Consider the following 18785-nt stretch of genomic DNA (forward strand, 5'->3'; position numbering starts at 1 on the left):
GTTAAGAAAACATGTTTTCCGGGGGTTTAAAGAGATTCCAGGTGTCATTGAGGAGTAACCGTGATGACGCGTGACATAACACACGCTAACGAAAAAGCCTTTTCACTTTGATCGGAGCTGGTTCACACATTTGCTCGATCCATATCACGGATGTGCTGCTTTCCTTTTACTTATGCTGCCTGTGGTAGAAGTTGACGAAAGGTTCAACTTTCCGAGTGAGACTTTGACCAATCACAGGGCAGTTGACAGAGCGAGGAGGTCGCTCCTATCGGCTTGCTCTGCTTAGCGGCTGCGTAAAAAAACGTAAACTTAAATGTCACACTGCTCCAGCGTTGGCAATGTTCTCGCATGATCTCACTCAGGCATTAAAGCGGAACTAGACCGGAAGTTCCTATATTATCGCTGTTTTTTTGGTGTGTATCTGCGTCATTTACCTTGTTTATGAAGCCCTGACGGTTCGAAACAAACAGTTCAGCCACTGCTGAGAACGTTGTGTTTTATTGTAATCTCGGGGCTCAACGTGATCACTGAAAATCCCGTAATAGTTACGTAAGCAGCGGTTCTCCTGAACAACCGATCGTCCTGCGGTAGTCCAGGCACATCCGGTTACGTACATTGAACCGCAGAAGAAGAATAACGTCCGTTGTGGAGGTGTTTCACGAGCGACAGTGTCTTCTGACTCTGGGTCTGACTCCGGGTCAAAGTCATAAAAGGGACTGCGGCGGGGAGTCGTGAAGAAGCTATTTTTAAACACTGTTAAAACAATGTTTTGATAATGAGGAGCAGTGCATCCGCCGTTCCAGAGGGGGGCGCTGCGCTTCTGAGAACGGATGTGCTGGATAGTACTGGCCAATCACAAGACTCTGTCTTCTGGGGGTGAAAGTTCACTCTGAAATCTCGCAGCAGAAAAACACTGTCAGAAAAGAGGATTTCTATCGGCTCGTTTACAGCAACTAGGAGGTTTTTGACCATAAAAACAAGTTAATATATGTAAGTAGACCTCCATAACTAACATTTATGTGCAACAGGACCAACTCTATGTGACCTTTAACTGGTGATTGAACATAGGAATCGGGCAGGAGAATCTCTGCAAAACGTCGTCAGACATTTTGCGTTTGCGAGATAAAGTTCCTCCAGAGAATCAGTGCATTTCTGCAAACGGCTTAAAAGAGATTCAGACATTAAATGAAGCAAAATGCAGGTGAGTATTACTCCATCCCAACATGAGCTCACTGTATCGTAAGATAATGTTACCACGCCTCCGATGCTAGATAGCAATTAATGTATAACTTTACTACACAGCTGTAATTCTATGTACTGTATGCGTTAAGTGTTGCGGTTGCAGCTTGCGCAGTAAAGGACGAATTAACAGCACAGGTTTGGGGCGACTTGTAAAAGTATCAGAGGCAGACGGAGGCAGATAGAATCAGGTTAATACAGGCTCAGATCCTGAGGCTTTACTGAAAGTTGGGTCCATAAAAAAACAGCAGCGAGGGCCGATTAGCACCAAACCCATCTGTATCATTCCCAGATGTCTGTTCTCAGCCGTCTGGAGCACCTCTCAGGCCTCGGCTCGGGGAGCACTTATCGCGTTTTTTAATCCTCACAGTCCAACGTAAACAACGCGAGGTGATGGAAATGATTTTGTCCGTAGAGTGCGGTCGACGTTTAAGAGTCAGGCTTCGTCTTTTTTTTAAACAAAGAGAGCGAAATACTTTAATTAATAGTAACTTCACGAAGCTCCTGTTGAAGAGAAGAACTCTTACGGAAATAAAAGCTTGAAGTCTGTAAGATTTAGTGACATCTAAGGTTGAGACTGCAAAATGCAACATAAGGCAGAGAACTACGGTGGCCTTTGTTTAGCCTCATATAACCACCTTCCCGAGCACCTGCCTATCAAAAATAACTCACCTATCTGTCTTCTGAAGCGTGCCGGGCTCGAGGCGACTTTAAAAGGCATGAACTCCAGCGACCAAAGTCCTGGAACTCTTACCCCCGACAGAGCCTTTTCATCTCCACCCAGGATTACTCGAAAAAATAAAAAAGACAAAATAATAAATGAGTGCCCGATGGAGGGGTTGCAACAACCCCGCTGGACACTCCCCTACCGAACTGGGGAAGCAGTTAAGTTGAAGGAAAATCAATTACACATAAAAATATACCTCGTCAGCTTTCCTACTACTGCTTTTGAGATCCCGGACGAGCCCCCAAATATGTTACAACCCGACTGTGTCTGGGGTTCCTGGTTGTAACACGTTTGTTTGTCCGTGCTCAAAAGAGGAAGCAGGAAACCAACAGGAAGATTTAACAATGTTTAATCTTAACAAGAAGTAATTAAAGCGGAACTAGACCGGAAAGTTCCTATTATCGCTGTTTTTTTTGGTGTGTATCTGCGTCATTACCTTGTTTATGAAGCCCTGACGGTTCGAAACAAACAGTTCAGCCACTGCTGAGAACGTTGTGTTTTATTGTAATCTCGGGGCTCAACGAGATCACTGAAAATCCCGTAATAGTTAAGTAAGCAGCGGTTCTCCTGAACAACCGATCGTCCTGCTCCGGGCACTAGTCTGGGCACATCCGGTTGCGTACATTGAACCGCAGAAGAAGAATAACGTCCGTTGTGGAGGTGTTTCACGAGCGACAGTGTCTTCTGACTCTGGGTCTGACTCCGGTTTAAAGTCATCAAAGGGACTGCGGCGGGGAGTCGTGAAGAAGCTATTTTTAAACACTGTTAAAACAATGTTTTGATAATGAGGAGCAGTGCATCCGCCGTTCCAGAGGGGGGCGCTGCGCTTCTGAGAACGGATGTGCTGGATAGTACTGGCCAATCACAAGACTCTGTCTTCTGGGGGTGAAAGTTCACTCTGAAATCTCGCAGCAGAAAAACACTGTCAGAAAAGAGGATTTCTATCGGCTCGTTTACAGCAACTAGGAGGTTTTTGACCATAAAAACAAGTTAATATATGTAAGTAGACCTCCATAACTAACATATATGTGCAACAGGACCACTCTATGTGACCTTTAATGAAAAACAAAAGTAATGGTTCCTTCCTCGACTGAAGGGACAAACTTGGAGTTGTTGTTATAATAGGTTATTATTTTACTGATATGTGTAAATGAGGGATTTGGTAAAATTTATTGTCTTTGTTTAAACTTTTACTTATAATTAAATGCACGAATAATTCGGTCGCTTCGTGATGAGCTCAACCTCTTGCGTTTAAAAAACAAACAAACAAACAAAAAAAAAAACAGCCCTGGTGTCTTCCATGTGTTTTTCACATGTTTTGAAGCCACATGTGTATGTGTGTCATTTTCCCATTGTGCTATTTTTATAACAAAAATGATATTGACTCAAACCTTTCTTCTAAATGTGCGCTGGCCTTTTGTCTGAATCACCACAGAGTTCACTGCATGTTGCATGTTGTGGACGGAGGAGTAAAAAGAGAGAAAAAACAAACATACGTGTCCCAAGCTGACACTCTTAGGGGCTGTTGTGCCTTGTTGGCCTGGTTTTTGAGTCTACTTCTGTGGCTTGGCCTGAGTGTCCATTCTTTCCATTCACTCCAATGTGAGGTCAAGAAGTTGTACTTGTCTGTGGGACTGAGCTTATACACTCGTCTTGTAACGAGTGCTCCCAGCAGGAAAACAAGGCCTCGTTTTTTTTCCACAGTTCAGGCTCGGACGTGTCCACCCCTTCTGATTTGACCTCTGTTTATATCTCCTCCTTTCTTAATGGTCACATAGAGTTGGTCCTGTTGCACATATATGTTAGTTATGGAGGTCTACTTACATATATTAACTTGTTTTTATGGTCAAAAACCTCCTGGTTGCTGTGAACTAGCCGATAGAAATCCTCTTTTCTGACAGTGTTTTTCTGCTGCTAGATTTCAGAGTGAACTTTCACCCCCCAGAAGACAGAGTCTTGTGATTGGCCAGTACTATCCAGCACATCCGTTCTCAGAAGCGCAGCGCCCCCCTCTGGAACGGTGGATGCACTGCTCCTCATTATCAAAACATTGTTTTAACAGTGTTTAAAAATAGCTTCTTCACGACTCCCCGCCGCAGTCCCTTTTATGACTTTGACCCGGAGTCAGACCCAGAGTCAGAAGACACTGTCGCTCGTGAAACACCTCCACAACGGACGTTATTCTTCTTCTGCGGTTCAATGTACGTAACCGGATGTGCCCGGACTAGTGCCCGGAGCAGGACGATCGGTTGTTCAGGAGAACCGCTGCTTTACGTAACTGTTACGGGATTTTCCGTGATCTCGTTGAGCCCCGAGATTACAATAAAACACAACGTTCTCAGCAATGGCTGAACTGTTTGTTTAGAACCTTCAGGGCTTCATAAACAAGGTAATGACGCAGATACACACCAAAAAAAACAGCGATAATAGGAACTTCCGGTCTAGTTATGCTTTAAGAATGAATGTCGACAGCTGGACAGGATCCACAGCTGGAGGATGAGGCCTATACCTGACACGTGCACCGTGATAATAAACCGTTGATGCTCAGCAACACGTTGAAGATACTGTAGCTCATCCATGAAACCACCCAATGCTCATAGTTCTTGTATTTTACACACAGACTGCAAATTAATTTTCTCACATTCTCTGCAACAACAAAAAAAAAACCCACCACAGTGTTTGTTTGTTCTGCCTTCCTGTTCATTTCTTAGTATTTGATGAGGTTTTGGAACAAAAACAGTGTATTAATGTGGCAGCGAAGGAATGTGATAAATACTTATGAAGCACTTCAGACTTAAATGTCCTCAGGACACAAGAATATTACTCGCTGTTGTCTGCAGTTGTTGTGACTGTGGTTTTTTTTTGTTGAGCTTTGCTCTTCTTGGTATTTGGTCTGGTGAGGACGATATATAAAAAAAAAAAAAACATCTTGTCTGTGCACGGTGTGCAGAAATAAAAAGAAAAAGGAGCATTTTTGTGTCAGCAAATATTTTCTTAGCCGACATCCTTTGGCTCTTTTTGGTTCCGTTTCAGAGCTTAAGTGTGAGGTAAGATCGTGCAATGTATTTTAAAAAATAGACCCAAAGACCCAACGAATAAACGTATCAAAATAAACTACAAAAACAGCAAAAATGAAAACACTATTTCTAAAAATATCCACCCCCCACCAACAGAAGCAAATATGGCAAATATGTCACATTTAAAGGTGCCATATGTAAGAATGTGGCCAAAAACGGTTACTACATTCAAATTCAAAATACAGAGGTCTTTTATGTTTCGTTTTCCGACGTAACTGGCAACCCGTGGTTGCTCGGCAGCTGAGACTCTACTGACTGCAATGAATGGTAGACGGCGGTAGGTGGCGCCACATGACGCCAAAACATGATTTCAAAACATAAACATGATTTGCAGTCTGCAAAATATTTTTTTTTTAATGCAAATATTTTGTCTGTACTGTTGTTGTTGGTGAGTTCAGTTTGTTATATGAACATTATTCCTGAGTCTCTGTGACATATTAGGAGGATTTTTATGGCCAGTTGCTTTAGATTTATTACATAATGCACCTTTAAATGTAATTAAATCAATTAAGATACTTAGACGCCGATTAATTATGAAAAGTTGTCATTTTAAATGTGCAAGAAACACTTTGAGGCAGGAAGTGACCTTTGTGAAGTTGTTTACACCATAGCACTAAACCAAAAGATCTGTTCATATAAGTAGTTATTATAAGGTGGAGTATTTTCATCACAACAACAAAACTATATAACAAAATAAGTATTTTAAAGTTTTAACTGCCTATGATAGCAACTAATGGCCTTAAAGAGGAACTCGACCGGAAGTTCCTATTAACGCTGTTTTTTTAGTGTGTATCTGCGTCATTACCTTGTTTATGAAGCCCTGAAGGTTCTAAACAAACAGTTCAGCCACTTCTGAGAACGTTGTGTTTTATTGTAATCTCGGGGCTCAACGAGATCTCAGAAAATCCCGTTATGGTTACGTAAACACCGGTTCTCCTGAACAGCAGATCCTCCTGCTCCGGGCACTAGTCCGGGCACATCCGGTTGCGTACATTGAACCACAGAAGAATAAGAACGTCTGTTGTGGAGGTGTTTCACGAGCGACAGTGTCTTCTGACTCCGGGTCAAAGGTCGTCAAAGGGACTGCGGCGGGGAGTCGTGAAGAAGCTATTTTTAAACACTGTTAAAACAATGTTTTGATAATTAGGAGCAGTGCATCCACCCTTCCAGAAGGGGGAGCTGCGCTTCTGAGAGCAGGTGTGCTGAATAGTACTGGCCAATCACAAGACTCTGTCTTCTTTCTGGGGGTGAAAGTTCACTCTGAAACATCGTGGCTGACGAACAGCGTCAGAAAAGAGGATTTCAATCGGCTAGTTTACAGCAACTGGGAGGTTTTTGAGCATAAAAACAAGTTAATGTATGTAAGTAGACCTCCATAACTAACATATATGTGCAACAGGACCACTCTATGTGAGCTTTAACGTACCAAAAAAGAATGTAAACACTTCCAAAACTCTTTCTTCTTCACTGGTTTATGCATGGTGTATATGTGGGAGGAGCCATTTTCTTTAGTTTGCATAGAAAAAGCTTCCATTTCCTAAACTACTCGCTTACTATATTCGCTTCTGACTTCTCGCCACGACGCCGCGTGCGGTATCTGAAGAGTCAATTTGCCACAACGACGGCGGCACGGGAGGGTTTTCAACTGCGGTAAGAAGGACAAGGAAAATAAGTGCGTTGTACTAAAAGGTAAACCGAAAGATGGCAAGCAGCAGTGGAGCGTGGTTCACAATGCACTGATTATCTGGTGATTGTTGGTAAAAGAATACAGCAATCACAATCAGGGTTAAGAGTGAGGACCATGATGAAAGACTGATCAAATGACCGTAAAAAAAATAGAAGACCTTTTTGATTACTTTTCTGCTTCACTGGAATCTGAGGTTGTTGGTGAAAACACTTCTGAAGTGGAATGTGTTTATCTTACAGGCAACAAACTTCAGGGTAAAACAGCTAGTTTGTCGAAAACACGAAACTTTCCATCTTGGAGCGGTCCAAGTCCTGCAGTCCTGTGCCGACGGCAGCTGCACAGCTCTCTAACGCAGCAGTTGTTTGTAGATGAGATGTTTGGAATGCGAAAGGAGTGGATCGACCACGATAGAGTGTAATTCAAAACATCTAAACGATGTATAACGATGTTGGAAACAAAGCAGGAAGGTTCTTGACCTCTTTGTAAAGCGGTGACCAATTCATGTCTCCAGCAGAATGAAGGCTGGGTTTCTTACAGAATAAAAGAAAGGTTACATATCCAGACATTTATGAGAATATTGGATTTGCAATAAAACGAACACTAACGATCAAATTTTAAACAAGCACACAAGTGTTACGCTAATCGCGTCTGTGCATAATGACAAAAAAAGACTTCATAACAGTGTTTTTTGGCACTGAATTGTAGACAAAAGAGCGAAAAATGTATTTGTTGTGTACAGAATATCATGGCTGTCTTTCCTGGTTTCTGAAATTATTTTACATTTTTATAGAAAAGAACCCACAACCTTTCCTATAACTTCACGAATAATGCGGTGGGGTCTTTCAAATGATGATGATGCAAAATACATATGAAAATACATGTCCTCATGCAGTACATCGAATGTCGTCCAATGTGTTTGATATGTGAACGGCTCCCTCGTGTGGTTATTATATTTATTGCAATTGTATACGATCATACGAAAAGGTAAGTCAATTACATTTTTCTATTTGGTTTGATATCGTTTCATTTTAGAGATATTTCAGTTTTCATACCAATTTAACTTGGTTAGGAATGAGATTTTCACTGATCTGATGCCAGAGGCGGTTCTAGAGTCTGTTGGGGCCCTAAGCAAAAACTCCCAGGGGGCCCTTCATCATTATTATGCTATGTATAATCTGACACCAATGAAAAATGTATGAAGTCAAGGTTTGTTATTCCAAATGAGTGAAATAACACGGAAAAAGGTTGTAATTTTGAAAATAATATGAAACTATATATCTAAAGAATAAAATACTGTAAATAACTTTAAAAAAAATAAACCTAGTAAAGAGATATACATTACACTGTAAAGACCCCACATTATAAGAAAATATAAATATATAGAACAATAAAATACTGTAAATAACTATAATAACTACAAACGTATATAAACTTAGTAAATATATATATATTATATATTATATATATATATATATATTCCCTCGTCCTCAGGGAACACTGTCCTGCCATGTTTTAGATGTTACCCTGCTCCAAAACCTGATTCAGATGAAACATTACATTTTTGGAAAAAAAAAAATTGACCAAAGTTGAAACATTCAATTATTTAATTTTTTTTTTTTTTTTAAGTTGAAACATTAATTTAAAAAATTGACAAAAGTTGAAACATTCATTTATTTATTTTTTAAATTCAAAATTTGAAAATTTAAATATTAATTTTTTGGGGAAAAAACTGACAAAAGTTGAAACATTAAATTCTTGAAAAACAAATTTGAACAAAAGTTGATATATTTTTTTTTTTTTTAAAGTTGACAAAAGTTGACCAAAGTTGAAACATTCAATTATTGATTTTTTTTTTTTTTTTTTTTTTTTTAAGTTGAAACATTAATTAAATTTTTTTTTACAAAAGTTGAAACATTAATTTAAAAAAAAAAAAATGTAAAATTTGAAAATTGAAATATTAGATTTTTTGGGAAAAAACTGACAAAAGTTGAAACATTATATTTTTGAAAAAAAATTTGAACAAAAGTTGAAATGTTATTATTTTTTATTTTTTTTTAAAGTTGACAAAAGTTGAAACATTAAATAAAAAATAAAAAAAAGATTAGAACAAAAGTTGAACTTTTTTTTTTTTCTTTCTTTAAATACAAAAGTTTTTGATTAGGCTTCTGCAGAGCTGGCGATTTATTTGAACGAGGTGTTTTTGGAGCATGGCGACATCTAAAACACGGCAGGGCAGTGTTCCCTGAGGACCGGGGTTGGGAAACACTGCTCTACTGTTCTGGATGTATCTCCATAAATCTTTGTAAAATCTGAAAGGTAAATGTTCAATGACCTTCTTCCTTTTTCTTCATTCAAAACTTGTTCACACTTTTTTGTCAAGATAAAGGCGTAAATAAAAATGTTTTGATGTTTTATCCGTCACATCAAGTTGAAAAACCTCCCACAAAAGCTAATAAAATACTATAAAAAAAATTGTTTTATTCGTCGTTGTTCTACACTTTAAAGGTTGGGTATCAACTTTGGACAATCTGTGGTTCTTTAAATAGAGTAAATATGTGTAAAAAAAACTACTTTTCATGTGATTTTATCTTCATTTTTAGGATCAAATAGGTTTTGCGGCTCCAGATTAATTTTATTTGGGTGAAGAGGGGACAAAAATGGCTCTTTTCATTCTAAAGGTTGACCCCTGCCCCTAGAGGGTAGAACATTAGAGGCTGCCCCTAATAATGTTTAATATTTTTTTGCACTTTGTCACTTTGTCTGGCCTGCAAATGAAAATGTATTTTGTGAATAAATGTTGGCTGCACCATTGTTATCAGTGAAGCCAGTATTTCATTAAATGGTACAAATCTTTAAACAGTTTTTGATTAAGAATCACTCAAAGTGGAGATATCCTATCCTAACGTCATTTGGCGTTTTCTGACGTAACTGGCAACTGGTGGTTGCTCGGCAGCTGAGACTCTACTGACTGCAATGATTGGTAGATGGCGGTAGGTGGCGCCACATGCCAGTTTCCCCCCCATTATTTTACCTTCACACTTAAATTAAAACTTAAAGGCGCCATATGTAAGAACGTGGCCAAAAAACGGTTACTACATTCAAATTCAAAACACTGAGGTCTTTAAGGTTTCGTTTTCTGACGTAACTGGCAACCGGTGGTTGTTCGGCAGCTGAGACTCTACTGACTGCAATGATTGGTAGACGCCGGTAGGTGGCGCCACATGCCAAAACATGATTTCAAAACATAAACATGATTTGCAGTCTGCAAAATGTTTTTTTTTTTATGCAAATATTTTGGCTGTGCTGTTGTTGTTGGTGAGTTCAGTTTGTTATATGAACATTATTCCTGAGTCTCTGTGACATATTAGGAGGATTTTATGACCAGTTGCTTTAGATTTATTACATAATGCACCTTTAAATCCGATCCTCAAATTAAGACATTGAATGTAAACCCCCTGTACTGGGTCCTTGGCCTGGAGAACCACCCTGCTTAAATAAAAGACTTGTTGTCAACCTCTCTGTCCAATGTGGTACTCACTGTCTCCAAAAGGGGGCAGCACATATCAACGATCCTAATTCCTCAGGGCATCTTGTAGACCGGTTTTGCACCACATTAGGACAAGATGAAGCTTTGCTGAGGGGAAAATTAAAGGTTTGCCGCTCGTGCGTGTTAAACACTTGTTTATAATAATAATAATAATAACAGTGATTCGTCATCCCCTGATCTTGTGGTTTTTATTAGTAGCTATCATCAGATGTTAGATTTGTTTCTCGTATTACTATTTGTTTTTAACAAAGAGAACTAGGTTATTATACAATATATGTGTTATTTTTTGATTCTCTTTCTAATGAAACAGGCCGTCAGCGTTCATATACGTATAATAGGTTTTTTTGAAGTGATGAGGCTCTCAGATTTGGTCTTATTGAGCTTAAGAAATGGAAAAGATTATGTGGGACAGTTGATCTATAAGGAGGTGGAAGGAGAGGAGAGACTCGAGTGGACTTTTCTGGCAGTTGTCACCGACTGACTCCAGTGGCCTCGCGTACCCTCCAGACCTCTTATTCACCCAAGACTATGACAGAATATCTTAAAGCGTAGTCTGTAAGAATTATGTCACGGGTGCCGTGCGTCGTAATAGCTCCAGATAAACATGGAAAATCAAACACACTGATGCAACCCGACAGCGATTTCACACTCAGTTTGGTGGAGACGTCGCTCCGAGTTTAACGGGGGTCACGTCGTGTAAAACAACACAGTTTCCAGTTCGCACCTTGCAGAACAAGGACAGGTTCAGCCGAGGCGAAACGGAGCGTCTTGTTTTGTCCTCGCGACAGAATGCCGTTCCACGTCCAAGTCCGTGCTGCTTTAGATAATTTACAGACCTTGTTGAGGACGGTTTCCAGCGTTTTTCTGTTTAAAAAGGGAAACTGGTCTTTATGGAAAACGTACAGTGACGTGTGTGGGTAACCCCTCTGGAAGTGGGTTTTTCCGTTATTTCTGGGAAACGATGTCGAAACTGAAGTTTGGCGTGTTTTTGATCATAATACGATATCATAATATTTTTTTTTTTTTTCCCTCTCCTGCAAAACAGCAAACACGGGACCAAATAAGTTAATTCTTGACCCTCTGGAAGTAGAGTGTGGGACTAAAAAGTGGGTTAGACCAGCTGCTGGTGACAAGTGTTTGCAAGTTTGTTTTTGTGTGACTCATCTCTTTTCTGCGCAGCTGTTTAGTTCAAAGTTGGACAACACAAAAAAAAAAGAACTTGTGTGTGAGGATCTCGACTCGCTGGTCAACTCACGGTTTTCATCTTTCACAACACCAGAGTACCAGAGTTATAAATGCGAAAAAGCTGTTTCCCCCTTCAATTGTGTAATATTTATGGGAAACTATTTTTTCATTTGGCCAGAAGTGGAAAAATAAAAATAATTACACTGATGTTTTTTTATGCGTATTAAGTGACTTGTCTCTTTCACTGGCCCCAGAATGAGGATTATTATTCATATCTCCAGTGCTGCATAGGTTGGGACGGGACGGGGAGAGGTGATGGGGGAAATTCATGCAACATGCAACTTCCACATCATCCAGGCTCCGTTTCCTTGACAGTGATATCATGTTCACAGTCAGAGTTGCGGTTTTTAGTGGTGGTGGTACCCTTTTTTGTTTACATTTGGATCAGGAATTGTGTGTTTAAGTCAAGCATGGACATGGGTGTTTCCCCCCCCCCCCCCCCATTGATGTGATGCACTCCCTGGGGCGCCGGACTCTAAAGGCCAAACAAAAGTAATATAATCATCCAGTGTTGAGCATCTTGGCATATTGGGCACCCATATATATATATATACCCATGGATTTACCATTGGTTTCTCTAGGAAAACACAAGGGTGGGGAACAGTTAGAATAAAAAAAAAAAAATAAAAAAAAAAGAGGGAGTGGGAGGTGAGGGAGAGCTCTATCCATTGGAGCCAGGGCAAGAATTTATGGTCAGGAAGAGCGATGAATGTGTAATTTATGGTGCATACTCTACCATTCCCCCTGCCCTCCCCTTTGGGTAATGAGAAACAGCTGTTTGGTTGCAAGGCCAAGACATGGTATACCCCCCCCCCCCACACCCCCCCCCCCTCCTCCCTTCTGGCTATGACACACCATTAGTTTTTATTTCTGTCTCTGCTTTTACGACCCCTGCCCAGGCGCCAGCGTTTGGCCAGCGACCGGGACCATGACACCATCTTAGCTCGTCCACCTCCCAAGATGGCCTCTCGGAGCATTCGAGGAAGATCGTACCGTAACGACTGAAGGTGTGTTACACGTTCGCGATCATAGCCGTAGCCTGTAATTGGTCTCTAACACACACTTTGAATCTGCTTCACCTCCTAATAGCCATCATTAAATACATTTTACTGTAATAAACATGATTCCTTCAGGCGTACCTGTCACTCATCCACCTGCCTTCCTGCACAGTTCGTTATAGCGTTCAACGTTTTCTTACATAATCAGTCGTTCTTTTCGCATTCTATATCCATTTCCTGTTATATATGTGAATATAATCCTGTATTCTTTATACAACGTGTTGTACTCGAGCAAGAGTCCATGTTTATAATTTTCTTCGTTGTCTCCTTTCTGACCCAAAACTAAATCGGCACCGACTGAACTATGCAATATTTAAATCAGGGGTCACCAACCTTTTTGAGTCAGAGAGCTACCTTAAGGGTAAAAAATAATATGGAGGGCTACCATATAATATTTTTTTGTTTGTTTACCATTTAAAGGATTAATATTATGCATTCAACTGCATACACATTCATTCCAGTGCTTACTCCTAACGATTACCAGTTTTTATAAACAATATCAAAGATATTTTACTGACAGATCATACGGATACATGCAAGTGAGGTGAAGTGAAGTGAGCCCGCGGTCACCGTATTGGCTGCCTGCGGGCTACCAGGTGCCCGCGGGCACCACGTTGGTGACCCCTGATTTAAATAATAAAATAAATAGGTAACACTTAACAATAAGGGTCCCTTAATTAACGTTAGGTAGCGCAGTATTAAACACTAAATAACTGTTTAATAATGTATGAACTTTCATTATCATTAGTATGTATTACTTAGCATATAAGTAAACATATAAAGACATTAATAAGCAGTTACTTAATGTGTACTAGTCAAAGTTAGTTAATCAGTAATAAAGCAATTAATAAAAGTGTAACATTGTAATTGTTAGCTATGCATTACTCCGCATTAACACATTATTTGGAGTGAATAAGCATCGAGTAACAGCTAACTAATGCATCGTCTAATCGTTCGCTATATGGTGAACCTGATGTTACCTGGATGAGCATTAATAAACTTCGTAAATTAATCATTTACTAATGCTGTGCATGTCATCGGGTAGACCTGACCTAACCTTATGTAAGGTATTAGTAAACATAACCTGACCCAACCCTTTAGAAGTGCCTCATAAGCACTTATTAACCATTACTGAATGCTTTTTGGACCTTTATTGTAAAGTGTAAACATGTATCCCTATAACATAATCACAATGTGGTGACCATAAAATGCTCCATATATGATTTCAGCTAATTTACCACTGTTATGCTTTTCCTAAGGGATAAGGTAGGGTCAGGTTAGTAATGTTAATTGATACAGTATGTGGCGAGGAGGTGGTGAAAAGGTAAGAAAACAATATTACCAACAAAAAAAAGGGAAAGCTCGACAACTCCACTCTGGGAATTACTCTCAGACACAAAAGGCACACAGGTGTGTGGGTTACTCAGAGGGCACGAGACATGGTTCCAAGTTAAAATACACTTTACTTTTATTAAACATTAATCAGTTTGCAAAATGTCAATAAAACTCATTCATACAAACAAAACAAAACAACAAAAAAAAAGGGTGCAGGGGAGGACCCACCAAAGGAAAAACAACAAAATCACTGGGCTCTCTCGGTGAAGAATACCCAGAAACACAGCAAGACAAGACGGGAGGATGACCACCACCGGGTCACCAGCACCACCGGGTCACCAGCAACTGAAAAGAGAGTAGAACAACAAATTAGTGGGGCTGCTGCACACACCCAAACAAAGAGAAAAACCCAGAATCTAACAAAACTGTAAGAATGGGCACGTCACAGGCTTGAACAACCAATATATCAATTAACAATTGCTCAATATAACAACAGAGGAATGCTAGAGAAAACAAAATTAAAATTATTACCCAATTTTACGAAACAAATCCCTGAATTAACTGGATTAACAAAATAGAAACACAAGGAAACATCCAGACAAAAGCAGCAGTGGCCCAACGAGGTGTTTACAGTTACACAAAATCAAGGAAAAACATTAGCATCGGCTAAGTATATTAAAATAAATATATAATTGACAATATACCTACACAACTGTTTAGCAGCAACTGACACTCACGAGAAGAGGAAGGGGAAAAAAGGGCTCCAGGCGCCCGCCAGCATTTTACCTGTGACCACGCTAGCATTAGCCAGCTAGCCCAGTAGCACCAACCATAACGCAGAGAGAGACGACACTTACCACCGCCAAAACAAACCACAGCAGCACACAACCAGTCACCGTACAACACAACGCAAATACGACACAACACAACACAACACAACACAACACAACACAACACAACACAACGCAAATACCAAACGAAAGGTGAAGCAGCTAGCAGACATACCTGTCGCCGGGAACGCGGCCTCTGACCCGGAAGTGACGCGGAAGTGACGCAGCTGACGACGAGGGGAGCACAGAGGAGGAAACCATCTACGGGGAGAACCATCTACGGGAAGAACCACTGCTGTGGGGGCGGACTACGCTTTTGTCCCGGCTCACCTCAGTGGTTAGCGCCGCTGGTGAAGAACGGAAACCATAGCAACCAATTTAGCATATAAAAATTACGTCAGTCGAGTTGTTAAATAGCCTAATAATAATAATAGGCTAATAATAATAATAATAATAATAATAATAATAATAATAATAATAATAATAATAATAATAATAACAATGAAGCACTACTTGTATGTAAAAAGTTATTTTGTTTTTTTCTTAGCATTTATTATTTGCACATTTTGCATGCTTGTTCCATTTGATTATTGTTTTTGTATTAAATATATTTAATTGTTAGATTTTATTGTTATTTTTGTTGCCTTTTTTGTATTCGTGATTTTTGTATGCTTGGTCCATCTTAATGTGGTTTGCACATTTTGCATTTTTTTTGCATTTTTGGTCACTTTGTCATTTATTATTTTTTTTAATCTATTAATATGTCACTGCCTATGCGTGGCTAAATCTTGTGTGTTTCTAAATAATTGTTGCTTGTTACTACACTGGTAGCCAAAGTCTGGGTCCATCATCATTTATCTAACTCCACTTTCATCGAAGGGAAAAACTCTGCTGTCATAATAAAGCCTGTAACATCGCAGATTGAAAAAATACCAGATCATAAATAGTGAGTCTGCACTTTCTACTGTGTTAGTGGTTAGAGACAATGGGGCTAGGACTGAGTTTTCTTGGCAATTTAGCAATACTGACTCAAGTGACTCTCATAACCAGGATCAGTCGAGTGACTCAGAATAACCAGAATCCTTTTGTCAGGTCTAGAAGATAGCTGCGACATTTCCTGGGCCGCACACAGGAAGTGATTAGTTTGAGACAAATTTCAACGTTGCGCTAGTAAAGGCGCAACGGCTGTAAACGGGCTGTAGTACGACTGAAAACACAAAGAAAGAACTGCCGTATCAGTAGTAATCGGTAGCGTACGGTGGGGGTTTCAGGGCCTTCGGTAAAATAACAAAAAATTAAAAAAACACACACGCACACAAACCACATACAAAATACACTATCGTGCACTATATGCACTAACACCAACGAGCACATCACTGTGCATTATAACAGCTATAGGCTACTGCAGCATCACCACCACATCTTCCATTATGTCACTCAACTGACTCAATAAAGTATATAATATATGCGCATACATATATATGTTTATATATATACATATATATATGATAAAATAAAACACCACAATAACTGTATCTCCTAAACAGTCGCTCATTATTTGTAAATTAAATCCGTCGTCCTATCCTTTTCTGATGAATCTTTAAATTGACAGAAAGACAAAGAAGACGAATGAGCAGCTCCTTCTCGGTTGCATTCCGTGAATTATGTTTTAATGAGAGTTCACTCACATCGCTCAGAAACTTTGTTGATGACGTCAGCAGCGTCTAGCGCCAGATCCAGCGTTCTAATCCATCCGTTATCTGCCACTTTATCCTCCAGCAGAGGGTCGCAGGGGGGTGCCGTGCCTATCTCAGCTGACATTAGGGCGATAGGCGGCCACACATAGAGACAAACAACCGTTCGCTCTCACTCTCACACCTTACGGTCAATTTACAGTGATCAATTCACCCTAATCCCCAAATCTGCATGTTTTTGGACTGTGGGAGGAAGCCGGAGAACCCAGAGAAAAGCCACGCACACACGGGACAGAACATGCAAACTCCCCGCAGAAAGGCCCTTGTTCCGAAGTTGTTCCAAAACGGGGCTCGAACCCAGGAACCCTGGGGTCTTCTTGCTGCAAAAGGCAAGCGTACTAACCACTACACCAGGGGTCTGCAACCTGTGGCTCTAGAGCCTCATGTGGCTCTTCAGCCCCTCTGTAGTGGCTCCTTCTCGACTTTGAAGAAAAAAACTTTTCATGTTTTTCACACTTTTTTTGTCAAGTTAAAGGTGTAAATAAAAGTGTTTTTGATATTTTGTCCATCACATCCAATTGTATAAACCTCCCCTGAAAGCCATTGAAGTAATGCGTACATGAAGAAGTTCCCCATTTGGAGTCCTGTCCGTGTTTAGGTCCATGTACTTAGGCCAGGCAGATTTTCTCAGACATAAACTACATATAATCGTTGATAAAATTCATCTCAAAGTCGTTTTTCTACAGTTTAGAGGTTTGGTATCAACATAGTTCTTTAAATATAGTATATATGTGTAAAAACAACAACTTTACATGGGATTTTATGTTCATTTAAAGGATAAAATAGGTTTTGCGGCTCCAGAATATTTTTTTTTGAGCGGAGAGGGGACACAAATGGCTCTTTTCATTCTAAAGGTTGCAGACCCCTGCACTACACCGAATGGCAGCTTCACCGAGGGCCAACGATACTACTAGAGCAGGTCCACGGAGCTCAGCTTCACAAAAATATATAACCATATTCTTGCTGGAAATATAACCGGAACGTACTGGAAAAAAGTAATTGAATTCAGACACGTTCGGAAACACATTAATTGAATTATTGATTTTGACAGCCCACCACTGGTAGTCATTTGTATAGCTGGAAAAAAAAAATCACCCGGTCATTGCAAAAAATGCTTCTTCACCTGCCTGTGCACTGCTGCTGTATACACACAAACGCTCCCTCAGTCAGGTCTGATACTTTTGCTTGACAGAGCAAACAAAGAAACAAACAGAAGCACGATAATAACAACAACAAAGGTCACACGCTGCAGCTTTAGCTGAAACGATAAGAGTGATTCCAGCTGAAATCAACGAGACTCGTAAAATCAGGGTATGAATGAAAGTGTCATCATCAGCTTCATCTGAACTTTATTTAAGCTTCAATAAGCTATACATGATTATATTAATACTTCTTGCTTTTTGATGATAAACAGTTTGACATATTCAGCATCAGAGCCGTTTCTTGCTATTATGCGGACTGTGCAGCTGCATAGGGCCCCACAGCCACCAGGGGGCCCCCAAACTGCAAGTTCAGACTCATATTTTATGTAAAAGTACCTGTCTTTATTTGCATGTATTGGATGCATTCAATATGCCTATATTTGCAAAGCATGTAAGTGTTTGAGGGGTAATCGGAAAAAGTTCGGAATCTCTACCATCGAGTTTGAAAAAAATAGGGGCCCCCCAAATAGTTATCTCACGTAGGGCCCCCCAAACAGCTAGAAACGGCCCTGTTTTAGCATCACAATCCATAGTATGAATGAATAATGTAGCAGGTAACTTCTCCTGAAAAGCAAACAGATCCATAAAAACATTATAGGGATTAAAAAAAAAAAAAAATAAAAAAAAAGTCGGCTGTTGGAGTATAAACGTGTAAGATGCTATGACTGTTGTGAAACTTGAGCAGGAGGAAACGTTATAACGTTATAGTTGTGCAAAAAATCTTCAGACCCTGTCGCAAAACATACATGGATACTGAGCAGCTGATGAGTCGATGTCATATACATAACAATCGGTGGCTTGCAGTTATAATCGCTGTGCATTTACATTTTTGTTTCCTCTCGAAATGCAGACCCTATTGTGAGACCAATGTAAACAAACATTTTTTGTAACACAACGACCAGGTTGCCGTCGAAGAGCGACTCGACTCCGTACTGAAAAGCTTGCAAACGCAAAAGACATGGAAACACGCACACACACTCACTCACGCGCACACATTTGCATGCATAATAGCACGCACATGTAACCTTGTACCATGCAAATATTTGTTTTTTTTTTGTAATTCCTTGTTTTTCGGTTGGAGAAA

The sequence above is a fragment of the Microchirus variegatus genome (assembly GCF_963457635.1).
Source record: "Microchirus variegatus genome assembly, chromosome: 2".
Lineage (NCBI taxonomy): Eukaryota > Metazoa > Chordata > Actinopteri > Pleuronectiformes > Soleidae > Microchirus > Microchirus variegatus.